Source organism: Aythya marila (assembly GCF_965140915.1).
Source record: "Aythya marila genome assembly, chromosome: 1".
NCBI lineage: Eukaryota > Metazoa > Chordata > Aves > Anseriformes > Anatidae > Aythya > Aythya marila.
The window spans coordinates 87,905,793-87,922,053 of NC_139042.1; the positions used below are offsets into that span (position 1 = coordinate 87,905,793).

At 36.2% G+C, this 16,261-nt stretch overlaps 1 long non-coding RNA gene across 1 annotated transcript; it reads right to left on the minus strand.

The window, feature by feature from the left end:
• Window positions 1–13,715: 13,715 nt before the first annotated feature.
• On the minus strand, window positions 13,716–15,616 carry LOC309876223. The gene is made up of 3 exons (XR_014317134.1): window positions 15,575–15,616; window positions 15,289–15,391; window positions 13,716–14,718 (listed from the first exon to the last, which is right to left on the minus strand). It is a non-coding gene; the product is annotated as an uncharacterized lncRNA (long non-coding RNA).
• Window positions 15,617–16,261: the final 645 nt, after the last annotated feature.

Below are 16,261 nucleotides of genomic sequence, written 5' to 3' on the forward strand. Positions count from 1 at the left end.
AAGTGCATGAAATTATATGTTAAGATTATATTTTCAGATTATGGAAATAAATATTTATCATGATGTTCCTCTCCAAAGATCGGTATTTTACAGACTTTTTATGGTAGGGGGAATGAGCAGAGAAGGAGATACTTCTGATGTCACAGGGGTTGGATTTCCTTGACTCGTAACTCCACCAGCATTCCTCCTCAATCACTCTGCTTCTTCAGCTGAATATAATTCAGTGTTCAGATTTGTGAATAATTCACATGGGTAAAACTTTATTCATCATCAGATTTTGCCCACAAGTTAATGCAGCACTTAAATCCACTTGTACTACAGTAGCAATCATGTACAAAGCCTCCACTCTATACATCTTTAGAAAAAATACGCAAGCTAGAAAGTCTATAAATACAGGGTTTTGATTTTCAGCCAGTAACCCTGGTCTTTCAGCCAGTATCCCTTGATCTTTTATATTGACTACAACTTTCCTCACTTTACACAAATGAAGTAACAATACATATCTTTGAATAAAATATTCCTCTACTTTGACTGGAGGTAAAAAAAAAAAAAAAAAAAACAAACAAACAAAAAAAAAAAAAACGAAAGAAAAGAAAAAAAAAAAAAAGAATAAGGCTGGTAGCCTTTATCAATTTGTTTCTGGAAAAATCAGCAAAACAGTAATCAAAAGCTAGAAAACTGGTAAGTGTCCCTTAGCTTTTCTAAAGTTCCCTCATTATTTGTTGTTTCTGAGCGGAGTAAGGAAACAAAACACATATTCTGCAGCCTTTATTTCACATTTCTGTTCTAATGATCAAATGAGTCCTGGTCTAACTCACTGGTTCCTTTATATTACTATGACTTATTTATAATTTCCACAACAGCTAGACTAAATTTAGCAAGCAATTCGGTGCAAATATGTGGATCGGTAGATCGAAGCTGAGTGTGCTGAGGCCTCTGACATATCTGTTACACAAAGCACTAGGAGTTTATTTCAGATTGGATTTCATCTTCCAAATAGAGTGTTTTGACTGCATGTTAAGCACAGCTTTCTGAAGGTAAAAGTCTGTGGTGGGGCTCCAGAGAACTCAGTCATGGAGCAGCCTATGGCATGGTTTGGATCTTAATTTCCTCACTAGGTATGGGAGCACTTTTTAAAAAGAGCTTTTGTTTGTTTTCCTCCACAAAGAACCTAGTTCAAACATACCAAAAACACTTTGGAAAATGAGGTTACTCAGTAAACAGTGACAGTCAAGGGATTAATTTTTAAGCAGCACCACTGCTCTGAAATACCTCAGTAATATAAACATAGCTAATGACTAAACAAAAATCCTTTAAAGGACTTTCTACCCAGGCCAAAAAACAGAACAAAACTGGTGTGAAATGTACTTTTCCTTACCAATATCTAAATCCAGCTTTTCACCCTTGGAAGTGCCTCACTTCTAGGGTTTACCAGGGCCACAGTCAACCCAGGCCAAAGGTAGTGGACTGGAAAAGAAATGACCTTGAAGAACTCACAGAAAAAAAAAACCACTCAATTAAAGAGCCCTCACTGCACAGTCTCTAACATAAACAATTGTCCTTACAACATCTGCAGGCTTCTACAAGTACATCAACAATAAAAGGAAGACCAGGCCTGCTGCTAAACAGGGTAGGGGACCTACCTGATCATAAAGGACGTGCACAAAGCCAAGGTACTTGATGTCTTCTTTGCCTCTGTCTTTACTGGTCAGACTGGCACTCGGCAATCCCAGGTCCCTGAGACCAATGAGAAAGTCCCATGAAAGGCAGGCTTGCCTTCAGTAATGTGGGATTATGTTAGGAGACGTTTATACAAACAGGACAAACACAGGTCTATGGGAACTGATAAGATACACCAACTGCTGCTGGGTAAGCTGTCCCATACCTTTGTGATGCCAATCTAGATGATCTTAGAAAGGTTGTGGTGATAGTGGCAGGTTTCTGAAGACTGGAAGAAAACAAATGTCATTCTTATCTTTAAGAAGGATCATGCAGAGAACTACAGGCTCTTCAGACTCACTTTGGTGCTTGAGAAGATGATGGAAGAACTGATATTGGAAAACCTTCCTTAAGGACAAGAAAGTTATTGGGAGTAGTCATCACAGATTTACAAAGCGGAGGTTATGCCTGTCCAACATGATAGCTTTCCACAATGAGATGACTAGTTTGATAGACAAGGGAAGAGCAGTTTATCTTGACATTAACAAGGCTTTCAACACTTTCACATATAGTATCCTCATACAAACTGATGAAGTACAAGCTGGATAAACGGACAGTGAGGTAGAATGAAATGAGGCCAAAGTTCCGGGCACAAATGGCTGTGATCAGCCACAGAAATTCCAATGGGTTCCCAGTCACCAGCAGTGTACCCCTGGCGCAAACAGTGTTTAACATCTTTCTTACTGATGTGGATGATAACAGAGTGAACATTCAGCAGGTTTGCAGAATGGCTGGTAGATCAGATGAGAATGCGCTACCATTGAAACATCCCTTGAGAGACTAGAAAAATGGGCTGTCAAAAGTCTCATGAACAAAGAAAAATGCCAAATCCTGCAAACAAATGTTTCCTTTCAAGAAAACAGAAACACAAAGTCCTGCAATTGGGGAAGAATATCCACAGGCATCATTAAACAGTGGGGGTCAACCAGCTGGAAAGCAACTTTGAAAAAAATATTCTCAATGTCCTGGTGGACACCAAGCTGACCCTGAGTCAGAAGTGTGCACTTGAAGCAACAAAAGCACACGACAGTATTCAGCAGAGCATCAACAGCAGGATGAGGGAGGTGACCTTTCCCTTCTGCCTATCGTGGCATGTATAAAACTTCTTTCTACCTGTTGCAAGAGTTACAACTGTATTTCTTGTCTGTACCTGTATTTGGAAAGATGTGTAAAAATATATCCAAGCAGAATATGTTTATGTATTTGCTGTGGTTTAACCTGTCCGGCAGCTAAGCACCACACAGCTGTTTGCTCACCCTCCACCCCCACCCCAGCTAGCCACCCTATATATTGTTTAGCATGACATCAGATGGTATGGAATACCCCTTTGGCCAGTTTGGGTCAGCTGTCCTGGGTCTGTCCCCTCCTAGCTCCTGCTGCACCCCCAGCCTGCCCGCTGGCAGGACAGAGCGAGAAGCTGGAAAGTCCTTGGCTTGGTGTAAGCACTACTCTGCAACAATTAAAACACCAGCATGTTATCAACACTCTTCTCATCCTAATCAAAAACATAGTACCCTACCAGCTACTAGGACGGAAATTACCTCTATTCTAGCTGAAACCAGAACAGTATTTAAGAAAAATATGTTGAAATCCAGAATGAACAGTGGGTTGTTTGTTTGTTTTCTGCATTAAATATAGCTCATTTAAAGAGAAAACTGATAAAGAGATTTGTCCTTGATCACATAGATGGCATAACTTATATGCATGTTTTCCAAGAAACAATGAGGGGTGAAGCTGGAAAACTTAATCAGTTAATGATATTGAGTAAATGTCATCAGCAAAGAATTGTTTTGTCTAGCCAAGGTACACCTGAAGATTGAGATGATGACTTTATTATAAACCTATGGGAATTTGTCTTCCAAAACTATTTGAAATTCACTCTCATTTGGGAATATAATGTTTTTAAAATCTCTTTTATTTGCAGACAAAATGTGGTTTCTGAATTCAATTGAAAGATGAATAATTTTTCTTGTCTCTGTCCTTGACTGATGAACAAACGTAGCGAGAGGAAGATGTGTGCAGAGATGAAACTAAATCAAAAGTAATGTTTTTCTATCAGTGGTCATAACAGTTAACAGTTTTTTATTCTTGTTAATCTGGATTACATGATCTCATATGAATGTAAAGAACAGTTTTTCAGTTATATGTTTTTCCACATACAGGGCAACAAATAACAGGTTCACCAGAACATTTTTCTTTCTTACATTTCCTTTGGGGTCTCCTTTATCATCTAGATATTATGAAGTGTTTCAGCTATAAATAGAGGTTCATAAATCATGTTTCACCCTTTTTCTTTTTCTGTCATATCATCATGCTCCCATGTGCCATTGGAAATTCTATGTTTTTAGCTTAACTTTTAAATGACTCTTAAATTCTTTATGTTAATCATTGTTAAAAACTATTTCCCCAAAGAATATTGTTAGGAGCCTTTCAATCAGAATTTTGGATTAGGCAGCTAGCATACTTTTGTAAAATTTGGCTTCTACAGTTGCTCTTTGTTTCTTTCGATAAATCACATTATTTGGTATCATATAACACTAATAATTATCATGATGTTTGTGAAGTGCTCCATTGGTGGACTGGGCAAGGAGAAAAGGGAAGAAGGTGGAGGGATGGAGGGATGTGGAGGGATGAACTAAACTAAAGCTACACCTACACCAACAATCAAATTTTCATATTAAAAAAAAATTACTAGACACTAGTCTTACTTAATCTGTTGAATATATGAAGTTTGGAGTCGATCTCAATTTGAATTTTCTAAATATTTGAAGTCCCAATTTCACTTCCACATTTAATTGCAGAGAAAATGTAAAATGTTCAATGCAGCTTACTTTGAGACTAAAATTCAAGTTCAAAACTGAAGGGATTTGATCTATTCAGCTACCATTAAAACAGCATTTAATCTCTGTGGATATGATCAGAAAGTAAATGCTCCACATATATTTTGAAAATGAAAAAAAATAATAATTTATTGAGTTTTTAAGGACTAAAGTAGAGAAAAAAAATACAGTTCTGTTTTGATGATATGTATTTTAAGCTAAGTAAAAGATTGGTAATTAAAAACATCTTTTATAAATTAGTGTGATTAATTTATGTATAGGTACTGGGATTTGGCCTGAACTGAGGTAGCCCAACAAGTTCAGGGTCAGCAGAAGACAGATGGTGAGGGAAATAATGCACTCTAAGCCACTATAGTGATTTCCTGTGGTAACTACCAAATTAATCCAAAACAACTAAACCTTTTTTTTTTCTCTTGCTAAAATTGTAGTTTTCAGTATGACTTGAGAGAAGCCTGATGCCACCCTACTGATTTTTCACAGCTACGCATAGTAAGAATATCATTATAATTCTCCTGTTATTCATAGATGCAGATCACTCAAATATATCATGAATCATGTGTGATAACAGCAAGTTTAACAGATCCCCTCATATGATAATATTTAGTAAAAAAAACATAATCTAAGTGAGGAACTGTAAAATCATACATTACTGAAGGAATGGAAAAAAAAAAAAAAAAAAAGGCTTTTAATGAGCTGCAATAAACTGTTCTGTCATGGCTTTCAGCTGCAGGTGGGCCTCTGAGCAGACAAGGTTAATAGAATATCAGGCACAACAGAATCAAACGAAAGTCAGGAGGAAATACCCAGTATGTCAGAGATCAAACCTAGTAAAGTCACTTGAGAATCTGGAGGAAGACTGAAAAAGTGGGGGGTGTTTTATAATAAAAATAAATGAGTGTGTAGGTTTTGAGTCAGAAGTAATCATTTCACTGCATAGTGTGACTTCCTTCATGGCTCAACCCTATGAATTTCAAAGCATCTTGTATATCTTATGAAGTATATGCAAAAATTCTATTTATAATTGCACAGAAGAATAAATAATAATTCAAAGTAAATAATTCAAAGGATGTTTTTATCAAAGTAGTTATATATGCTTGAAGAGTAAAAGTGATTTCAAAATATTCTTTTATGAAGTAAGAAAAAAGTACAATGATATAGATACACCTTCAGGTAACCAGTAACCTGAGTCCATCCTTCCTTCTGTGCTCTTTTGCTGTACTTTTTTCTGAAAGCAGCACTCACTGCTGGCCATAAAAGTTTGACTGTGTATACTTACTGATTAGCACAGGGATATGCCACCAGATTTTGTCATCAAAAGCTGTGGTCAGGCTGTGCTCTCCTGTGGAGCATATGCTATGTTTCCTTAGCATAGAAACAGGAATGCAATGGAATGCAGTAAAGCTGGTGTGCATCAAGCTTTAACTGTGAACAAAGTTATGTTGCAAATAAGGGAAGAAGAGCACTATAACGTACTCTATGCCCATGTGTTACAGACACGGTGAAAGACATGTTTGTTCTCTCTGACCTTTTATTCTGACTAATAGAATTTTTCCCATCTAATCTTATTTCAAAAAGTCCCTGAAAGTTCATATCTAAAAGAGAATTCCATGCAAAAGATACCAGTACCAGACAACTTGGAAGTGTTACTCTTGATGTCTCAAACTACTCATGTGTGCTGTATGCCACCCTGATGTGTTTATGAAGCAGTGTTATCATCTTCTGGAGGACTTGCCAGTGTTTTCCATAACACAATTCGTTAAGCAGTAGCTGATCTGTTTGGTGAGGTTGTCACCATTGCTGTTATCTGCTGAGTATTTTCTAACCCTCTTTGATGCTCTGAATTAATATGTTTCCTTTGCAGCATGCTTAAGATTCAGAACCTAATGCAGACTATAAATCTTGTCACCACAGTACTAAAACCTTGCTAGTTTCTGTACTTGCATGCGTAATTAGGAGTATTACTCTCTTTAACTGCTCTCTATTAAGTAACCCCTTCTCACTTGATCTTGCATTTTTCTTCTGGGACTTCTTACCTGCACATATTGACAAAGTGCAGCCATCCCATCAGGCTGACATACAAGGGTTGCAGGAATATCAATTGTGACTGCCATTTCATGCTTCATTACAGCTGTGCATCTCAAATCATAATATTAATTAGCAAATAAGTCTCTTCACTTGTCTGCATGGTGCAAAATAAGATCACAGGCAGGCTGAGCACAGCCAAATTAAAGCAATTTTCCATGTGGTTAAATGGCTAGCACAGCAGTCTTATTCTGCACGTTCCTCAGGTATCTCACAACTGTGCCATTTTGGTCCTGTAAACCTGTCAGTTTAGATACATGTTAGGATAAATTTTATTCTGCTCTCATTTTCCCTTAGTAGCATCTTTGCAACAGGTATTACACATGAATTAGTTATTAACTATTCTAACATAATCAGTACAACTACCTGCTCCTCTAGTCAGGTATTCACAAACATCTAGATATTTCCAATATTTTATAGACAGAAACAGTTAAAATAGGCCCACAGGTATCTAATGTGTGCATATTCATCCTCAGATAAGGCAACTATTTCTAATATCTTTACCTCATTTACTCACTGGAGACAAATGGCTGTTTTTCCTCACATTTGTATATATAAAAAAATGCTATCCACCCTTTTACTCTATTCACCCACATAAGAATCTGAAATGTATCGTATATTCTCAAATAATTTAATATCAGAATGGCTCCAGAAAGTTATAGAAGTTGTCACTGCTATTTTTCAGTTTAGTGTTGGGGTACAAAAAGGCTGTGACTTGCAAAAGTTTGTTAGCAAAGCCAGACTCTGAAACAGAGCAAAGAATAGACTGTAATTTTTTGGAAAAAATGGATTTACTGTCCTATAGTCCTGTAACCTAGCTGAATAAGTCTATACTTCTGGTGTATCCAGCACAGGGAAGGCTATGCAGCCCCAGTCTACAAAAGGAACATTCAGAAGAAAGAGTATATGTTGATTGTTAGCTCCTACACTTTTTTTTTATTATTATTATTTTTTTATTTTTAGTTTCGTGTTCGTGGTTAGAACCTATTTCTGTTATGAGCACTTTCACTAGGGACTACTTCTAGAAATCTCTTCATCCCACATTGCCTCTAATGAGGATACACAACAGGAGACAGAAGAATCTAAAATGTCAACTTCCAAAAGCAATGAAGACTTTTTTTCACTTAAGAAATACTTTCATCTTAGGTCACTATCTGTATATGAACAGTTTTGATTTGGTTCTGGAAAAATCATTCCAGTTGAAATTATTTCTGTGTTTCTTTTGTTGTACTGTAAAAAATAAAATAAAATAAAATAAAATAAAATAAAATAAAATAAAATAAAATAAAATAAAATAAAATAAAATAAAATAAAATAAAATAAAATAAAATAAAATAAAATAAAATAAAATAAAATAAAATAAAATGTTTAAAGCCAAAAGAACCTGAAGGAATGATGGTTTTGTGTGAAAGATGAAGTGTGAAATATCTGTTCAGGATGATTGTTACCTCCCTAGTATTTTACATTTGGGAATCCTCTCTGTTAGATGTGATACACTAAAGTCAATATATGTCTGAAGATAGGTGCTTTTGTATCATATACAAAGGTAGCAAAAGGTAGCTGCTGCTCCTACATAGCATATGATCTAAAGCAACAGCACAGCTAGGAAAAATAGTAGGAGACTGTCTCCCCAATACACTAATGAACAGGTAATCAGAAATCTTTCCCAGTAGCCTTTGAAAGGATGCACCTGTAACTCTGGCTCCTTCGAGCTCTGTTGACATACAGAAAACATGGAAGCATAGTTTGTTCTTCTCAGCCCCCTTGGTAAGTTGCTGCTCTCATCAGTGGCAGAATATACCAATACATCTGCCCTACTTCAGTGTGCTAGATGGCAGAGGGAAGCATAATTTTTGTACAAGCTGGTTAAAACATCTGAGCTTTTAGCAATGGACATTAACGGACATTTTTAGGATATTATCCTGTTGCAAGTTGTGACTGTTGTAAGAAAAGGAAGCATGTTTGACACATCTTAGGAAAATAGACTTATCACTTATACAGATTTTCTACAGAAAAATCTGTTCACTTAGCCATGTGACTAAGTCACACATCAAAAATGCAATGGATTATAGTAGCATTTGTTGTCTTCTGTATATTCACATGGAACAATATCCGCATTTGTAGATCATGGATGCCTATAAACTTCACAACAGACAGAAAAAAAATAATAAAACAATTACAAAAATGAAGGGGTAGATATTTATGAAGAAAATTAATCAATAAATCAAAGAGACAGACTGTGCACTCCCTCTCTTAACTGTCTTATATTCTTGAAAGCCATCTGAATGAATAGAAACTCTTCTTTTGTTCCAGTATTACAGAAAAGTCGTCCCAAACCCAAGAACCCAGCTTATTGTGCCCTAACAAGGGAGGGTAGGGATTTTCTTGCAAACAAGACACTTTCAGACATCTCAATGGAAATCTGCTTGTGCCTAACACAGGTCAACCACACAGAGATGTCTTACGGCTCCAGTTCTGTGTTCTTGCACTCAGGGTTGGAGGAACTGCAGTCTGAACAGCCAGAACAGCACATCCATGTGCCTGAGATCCCTCAAAGTGGCTACCACATAACTATGGTGAAAAGTAAAGGGAAGAGAGGGAGGCTTCATTTCTGTGTCTGCTTTCATAAGCCCTAACCCCTGCTATTCACCCCAATGCAACAGATGGATCCAGCCAAATAACTGAAGAGCTCCAGAGTACTATTGGACCAAAGGGGACTGCAAAGGGGATTGGGCCATGGGTACTGCTGACGAAATTTCTTCATCACTTCTCTACTCTGAGGGAATATATGAATGATTGTCAGCACCAAAAATTCCACCTTAAAATATTCTTGCACAGGAAGATATTCATTCAGTGCAGTGTTCAAGGGGCCAGAGAGCCTGATGCTGATGTGCTTGTGCTGCTCAAGTACTGTGCAAATAAGAGCGAGAGTGTTTTTCACCTGTGATGCTTCATCTTGCCTGTGGGAAATGGGTCAGCAGGAGGCTGCAAAATCAGTCCTTTCAAATAGACCTTTGAGAATAACTTATTTATTTATTTATTTATTTGGGGGGGAGGGGAGGGTTATGCTGAATTTGATCTTCCTATTACGCAGAGTTTAAGAGTTTAATCCTTCATTCTACTTAACTGTATCACAAAAATTCCAGCTGATGTAGTATCACCTGGTATATGATAGCAATTAGATTGCTTTCAGATTTGTTCTCTTGAGGAGTTATTCTACATATGCTGCAATTGACTCTCTTTGAGCCCTCTTTATAGAAAGCCGTCTTGCCAATCTGGATCAACTCTATTACCTGCAGTAATACGATGAAATTCACAATAATTTGACTGGAAGTGACAGAATTCAAGAAAAGATAAATAAACAGAATTTTGCAGTAAAATCTCTGAATTTCAAGGGGAAGAGCATCCAGTATAAACTTGAGATTTTTGACCAAAACATTTTTGCTTCTAAATTATTCTGTGTTCTTAATGGTTTCTTGATGCCATTTAGAACAGTATCACTGTCATTGAAGGCTGAAATAAGATACACAAAGTTATTGTGCAACCTATAGTTCCTGGGATGTCTTTAATGAACCAGAATACATTGCAAAAATTCTGGGGAAGAGAGACCATCCTTCATACCTACAGATCATTTACCTGGATTATTCAGTATATTCTGAACTTTGAAAAGGGTTATTTTGTGGATAAAGTAGCAGTGCTGAGATAACTTAGTTGATTCTAAGACATGACCACAAATGTCATCTGCTACGTAGATAGTTAAATGGTTTCTAAGGGATTTAAAATCTATAAATATATTTAAAAAAAAAATATTCCAGGAATCTGAAATTGACCCAAAGTTCATTTCATTTCTGATCGTCATATATATAGGATAAAGTGTAGAAGCACTGAAAAATAAAATGCATGGGCATTTTATTTTAAAGGAAGTCCACATATTAACAAATCTATGTTTATAAAATGTGGAAAAATATACATAGGCAGAAAAAGTAAAAGTTGTTTTTGTAACCTGTGAGAAGGGATTAAGTTCTTTATAGCAGAAATCATTGATGACATTGTTGAAACTTCTCAGCAACTTTGAAACTTTGGAAGCTGAAATATTTCAGAATTATTCCTTTAATATTTTTTCATGTTTTCTTCCATTTGCCTGAGCTCACTTTTATTAATGCCTTTTAAAAAGTTTTGCATTGGAAAACTGATAAAAATTTCTTAAAAGGTATCGGTAGATGCCTTTTAAAGTAGATGGTATCCATTCCAGCAAGTTGCAGATTTACTTATTTGTAGATCTATAAGATGATGTTCTTGGCAAAAGCTAAGAGCTCATTCATGCTGTGCTGTGCCAGGTACCGACAAAGACAAGCTCTGTGGAAGCTGGAGGAATGCAGGCTATGGCCCATGCTCTAGCATCTCCAACTTGCTAGATCTCACCAGGATGAGTTAAGGATATTGTTTATTCCAGAATTCTCTGCCTTAATTGCATGTTACTCAACATTAACTATTAACTATTTGAGTGCTCAACCTAATGTATTAACTATTTGAGTGCTCAAACATTATATTTTCCAAAATCAAAAGTCATGCAAACTGTGGGTATTAAGTGTACAGATGCCGATTCTCTGCTATTAGGTTATACCTAGCCAATGTTTCTCTTTCGTTTGCCTGCTCTCATATAGAGCTTCATCCACTGAAACAGAAGGGAATAAGACCTATTAAGGCAGTCATAAATAAAATCAGCACAGCAGTGACTAGACAAGTTGCTGGCAATCCTACAGAAAAGTTCTTTCCACAATGATCAGGAACAGTTTTATCAAGGGACTATCTTTCAGGACATGAATTCGTTTTTCTGAAGGCAAGAGAACAAGGTTGTCCCACCCCCATCTTTCCAGGCTTGAACTTAATAGCTTCAGTGGATCTGGGACAGGTCCCTAGTGCACAAGTGTTATATCCTGACACGGAGCTTCCTCAGCTGCTTGTCTGAACATTTCTCTCTGAGTTGTGCTTGTCAACCTGTCATCCCTGACTCTAATTACCTCTTCTCCAGGTTATCCTATATTGTCTTCAGTCACAAGCTTATATTTTGTCTTTTTCAAATCTTCCACAGACACCACTGGAACTTAAAACACTCAGAATGCAAAACTAAAAGCACAACTCTGTAGAAAAGCCTCATTGTTTTCAGTAAGGTGGTACCTCTCCTTGTTGACCCAATGGCTGACTGTCAGACAATATTTTTGATCAAGTACCCAACCTGCATGGATCTTTATTTTTTTTTCTTCTTTTTTTCATTTTCTCCTCATTCTCCACCTTCACCCCCAACAACAATAACATTGTTCTCTGGAGTGGTTGGAAAGCAAGTCCAGATTTTTGAATATTTTGTAAAAAAGTTCCTCACATGAAAATTATTTTAATAAAGAGGTCTAAGTAAGAGTTTTATTAAAATACTTTTGAGTAAACTGGGTAAAGACAAAGTATTTAGTTTTTTGAAGGAGATTGATAATGCTAAATGAAATCCATTTGTTGCTGCTCAGCAGATACCACAAATATCTTTAATGCAAAGTCTTATTTTTATGGTTTTTTTTTTTTTTTGTTTGTTTGTTTGGTTGGTTGGTTTGTTTTGTTTTGTTTTGTTTTTTCCAAGCTGAGGAGAGTTTCTTCTCTTTTTCCCTTCAGTGAACTTTTTATCCTTTCACATAATTCCCATCTGGACACCCAAATCATCTTACATTGCTAATTCATCAACTTGCACTTCTCAAATAATGGTTTTCAACTCCATCGGTCATGCTGAATTATTGTAAGCCTACCACATTCATGACTGTGGCATCAAAATATATTTGCTCATTTGTTAGCTATTTCATGAAATGAATTAGACTGCTGCATAATCCAATGTAACTGCTTTATGCATCACTGTATTCTTTATACAGATTGAACTTGTCTGCATGCAGAGAAATCTGGTAAGTTAACAGCCTCAGCATCTGAAAGCCTGCAACTTCATATTTATACACTGAAATAATGAGGAGTGGCAGGGAGAAGGAAAAGAGAATCTGGGGACAGTTGCAAGGGAAACACCTTGCTTTCTGTGAGCTTCTTGGATCATTAAACACAGGAAGCAAGGTTTGATTTTATTTTTTTATTTTTTTTTTTTATACCTTCTTGTCTGATCTCTGAAAATGAGAATATGAGTCTTCTCAAATCTATAGAAACCTAAATTACCACATACGGTATTTGTGAAGTGACTGCTTTAAACATCACCTGACAATCTGAAAGGTTCATGTAACACCGCTATAGCAACCAGTAAATAATTAAGCACAGTGCTTTATCTCAAACTCAAAGCTACAGAGAGACAGGGATAATGAGAGTCTCCTTGGCCAAGGGAAACAGCTTAGATTAAATCATTGCATCATTTTCTTTCCTAAGTGGATATTTCTTCCCTTCTTTCATTTCAACTCTTCTCTTGTTACTACACCACAGGAATACATGTATGGAATGTATATCCTAATGCTGTTAAAATAAGACTAAATTCTTTATGCAGAGAGATACTGAGCATTGACATCAGCTGGGGAAGTTTATGGGCAGACACAAAGCTGGTCCACCTGACAGGTGAAAAACATTTTAGTTATTCTATCTAAATTGATTCCACACAAAATTAGGTGACCCACTGTAAGTATGACACTTTGCTACTGTGTTTTTGAAAAGACAAGGGCTACATAGGTATCTAGAGGAAATCTGTGTATCTGAACCGGCTTCTGTTAAGCTGGTGATCGCAGCCACAATGGTTTGTCTTCTCTGCAGGATGAATGACAGCGATTCAAAAGAAAAATGCATTTTGGTAAGGACTTTGGACCCATTCTGCGTGCACATGAGGTGTGAATATATAACAATATACTCTGTATTTCAAGAGTAATGTTAGAAACTCGTGAACACATAGCATTCCCTTCAAGGCCATCCTATGAAGTTCTATTGGTAACAACATTAGAGCTTGCACCTGTCCTGAAAGAAGGATACCTTTTCTGCATCTACCTGGCAGAAGGGTACAGAAAATAGCAACACCCAAAATGACGGCTTAGAAGAAATTTAAAAATCAAAGTACAAGACAGTAAACATTAAACAGTTTTCCAGTGTTTTTTATCCCAGCTAAACTACTAGCACAATAGTGGTAAGAAAGGCAGAAGTCAGTGGATTCTAAACATTTCCCAAATATGTAAGATCATCCCCTTAGAAAAGTCAGAGGCAATGAAGATTAATGCTTTGTGAAAGCACGAGAAGTGAGTTACAAAGATCCAGTTAAAATGCTTTCTAATGAGAGGGTAAAAAGACGTGATAATTTTTAACGTGCATTTGTCTTCTACATCTAACAAGCTGAATTAGAATAGAATAATAAGTTTAAAAAGAGATCCAATTCTTATTTTTCTCACAACTATCTGCTAAAAAATGTATAGTTTTATCTAAAATTTGTGGCCTGCAGGCCCAAATTCTTCATCCTGCAAATCAGAAATAAAAGCAAAACAGGAGCGAAGATAAAGCATTTAAAATGACCCTATAAGGACAGGCTATTAAGGCTTCCTGCAGGCTCACATGATTTTCTTAATAAATTATCTGCTTTCTTGTAATGGATAAAATTTGTCAAACATTTTCAGTGGGATGCTGTTCTCTGATTATGCCAAGAATGTAGGAGTGTAAGAGGTTTGTTTTTTTTTGTTGCTCTTGTTGTTTGTTTGTTTTGAGAGAGAGGAATTGGAAAGAGAGATGGAATCTGCATTCAGATGCGAGTACCATTTGCTATAATGAACAGAACAACCTGCCTGTGTGCTATGGATTTGAGATACTGAAGGAGGCACAATGATACTGACAAAGGAACAAAAGTAGCTATCCTACTTTATGGCTGACAATCAGTAACATATCTACCACATTAGAATATTGCATCTCTGGAAAAACACGTTATTGTGGTTGCTGATTTCTGTTTTCCTTTAATTTGCTTCACCAAACACTGACAGATTGATTGCTTGGCATGGTTAATAACTTTTCCATTCAGGCAGCTGTCTTGAATGATCATGTAGTTCAGAAACCTTATATGCTTCAGGGTTCTTCTTGTCTTTAAGGGAAGAAAAAAAATATAAAATTTGCTCCATAAGCAAATAGTTGACAGTATGACATCTCACTGTTGAGTGCAGGTTATAATGGATGGTACTGACATTCCTAAACAATGTGATCACTGTCAGCATGTTGATGTGTCTGAAAGTCCATCTAAATACACATAAATGGAAGCCATTTTCAGAATTACCTGTCCATCCTGATAATTTATAAGTAAGGCTATCTAGTGATGGTGAGAATTGCATGTCTTTTCTGTTTACAAATGCTATGGTAACCTGAGCCTCGGGGTTTAACTAAAACTGATTTAGTAGACTTGAACTTCAGAAGCAAGACATTAGACATCTGTTTCTGCAACTGGGAAGGTCTTTAGTATGCTCAGTTGCTGTTGAATCTTTTGGTTTTTCAGACATCACAAGAATTCTAATGAGTTTATAGGATGCAGAGGGACATTGCTAAAATATAGAGATTCATGTGGGCAGCTTTCTGACCAATTAGTGACTGCTGGGTATTAATAGCAACTTTGAGACAGAGGTTATTTTTTTTTTTCTCAGCTTTAATTCCTTGGTCTTACCTTGTTTTTTGTTTTCTTTTAATTATTGCATAAATAGACTTTTTCTCCACTCATTACTCGTGGGTGGTTTGCCTTTACTCCACTGATAGAATACACTGACATGCTGCATGCAATGAAATAAGCAACATGTTAAAAAAAATAAATAAATACTGAGGTAAAACATGTCTACTGTGAAGCATTCCCACCAGATATCATTAAACTGTACAATACAAACCTTTTACAAGTCTTGCCATGTGAAATATGCTTAAAAAGAAGAACTGTAATTTTCTTGGATTAAAAATCTTACCTAAATCTTGAAAGCTGTGCTCAGGGCAGGGGACAGTCCAATGACTCAGGTGTCTAAAATGGCAGTTTTGATCACAGTGGGAAATTGTGGGAAAAAAAATAAATAAAAGAAAGATGGAATGAAACCCTTAAGACAATCTTCAATAAAAAATTTGAATTAATTCTTCATTTCATTATTAATTCACTAATGAGCACAATAAAATTATTGACCATTAATGCTGCTATTTGCATTTCCATTGCATGCTCTGAATACATGCAAAAAGTGACTTTTGTATTTGCTAATGTAGCATTTCAAATGTAGTTAAGACAGTGAATTGCTCTTCAAATGTGCTATGTAGATATATGTCATGAGACTATATGGGTTCTCTAAACTCCTTGCTGAGATTCATAAGTTAAAAGACAACATGAATTACTTTGAAAAAGCCAAATAGAGGAGAGCAATTGGAAGGAGGGAAGGAAGGAAGGAAGAAATGCACTTACATTCTAAATAAAACTTTTTCTTTAAAGGATACCCAATGGTGTTTCCATTTTAAGTGATTCGTTCTCTTTCCAATGCCCCACTGCTTAGAAAATTAATTACATTAAAATATCTCCTAAGCTCTCTTTCCACTGTTGAAGAGATGGATAGATCTGTGAGAGAATTATGCACATTGGTAAATTTCACACTTAGAAAATAAAAACACAAACT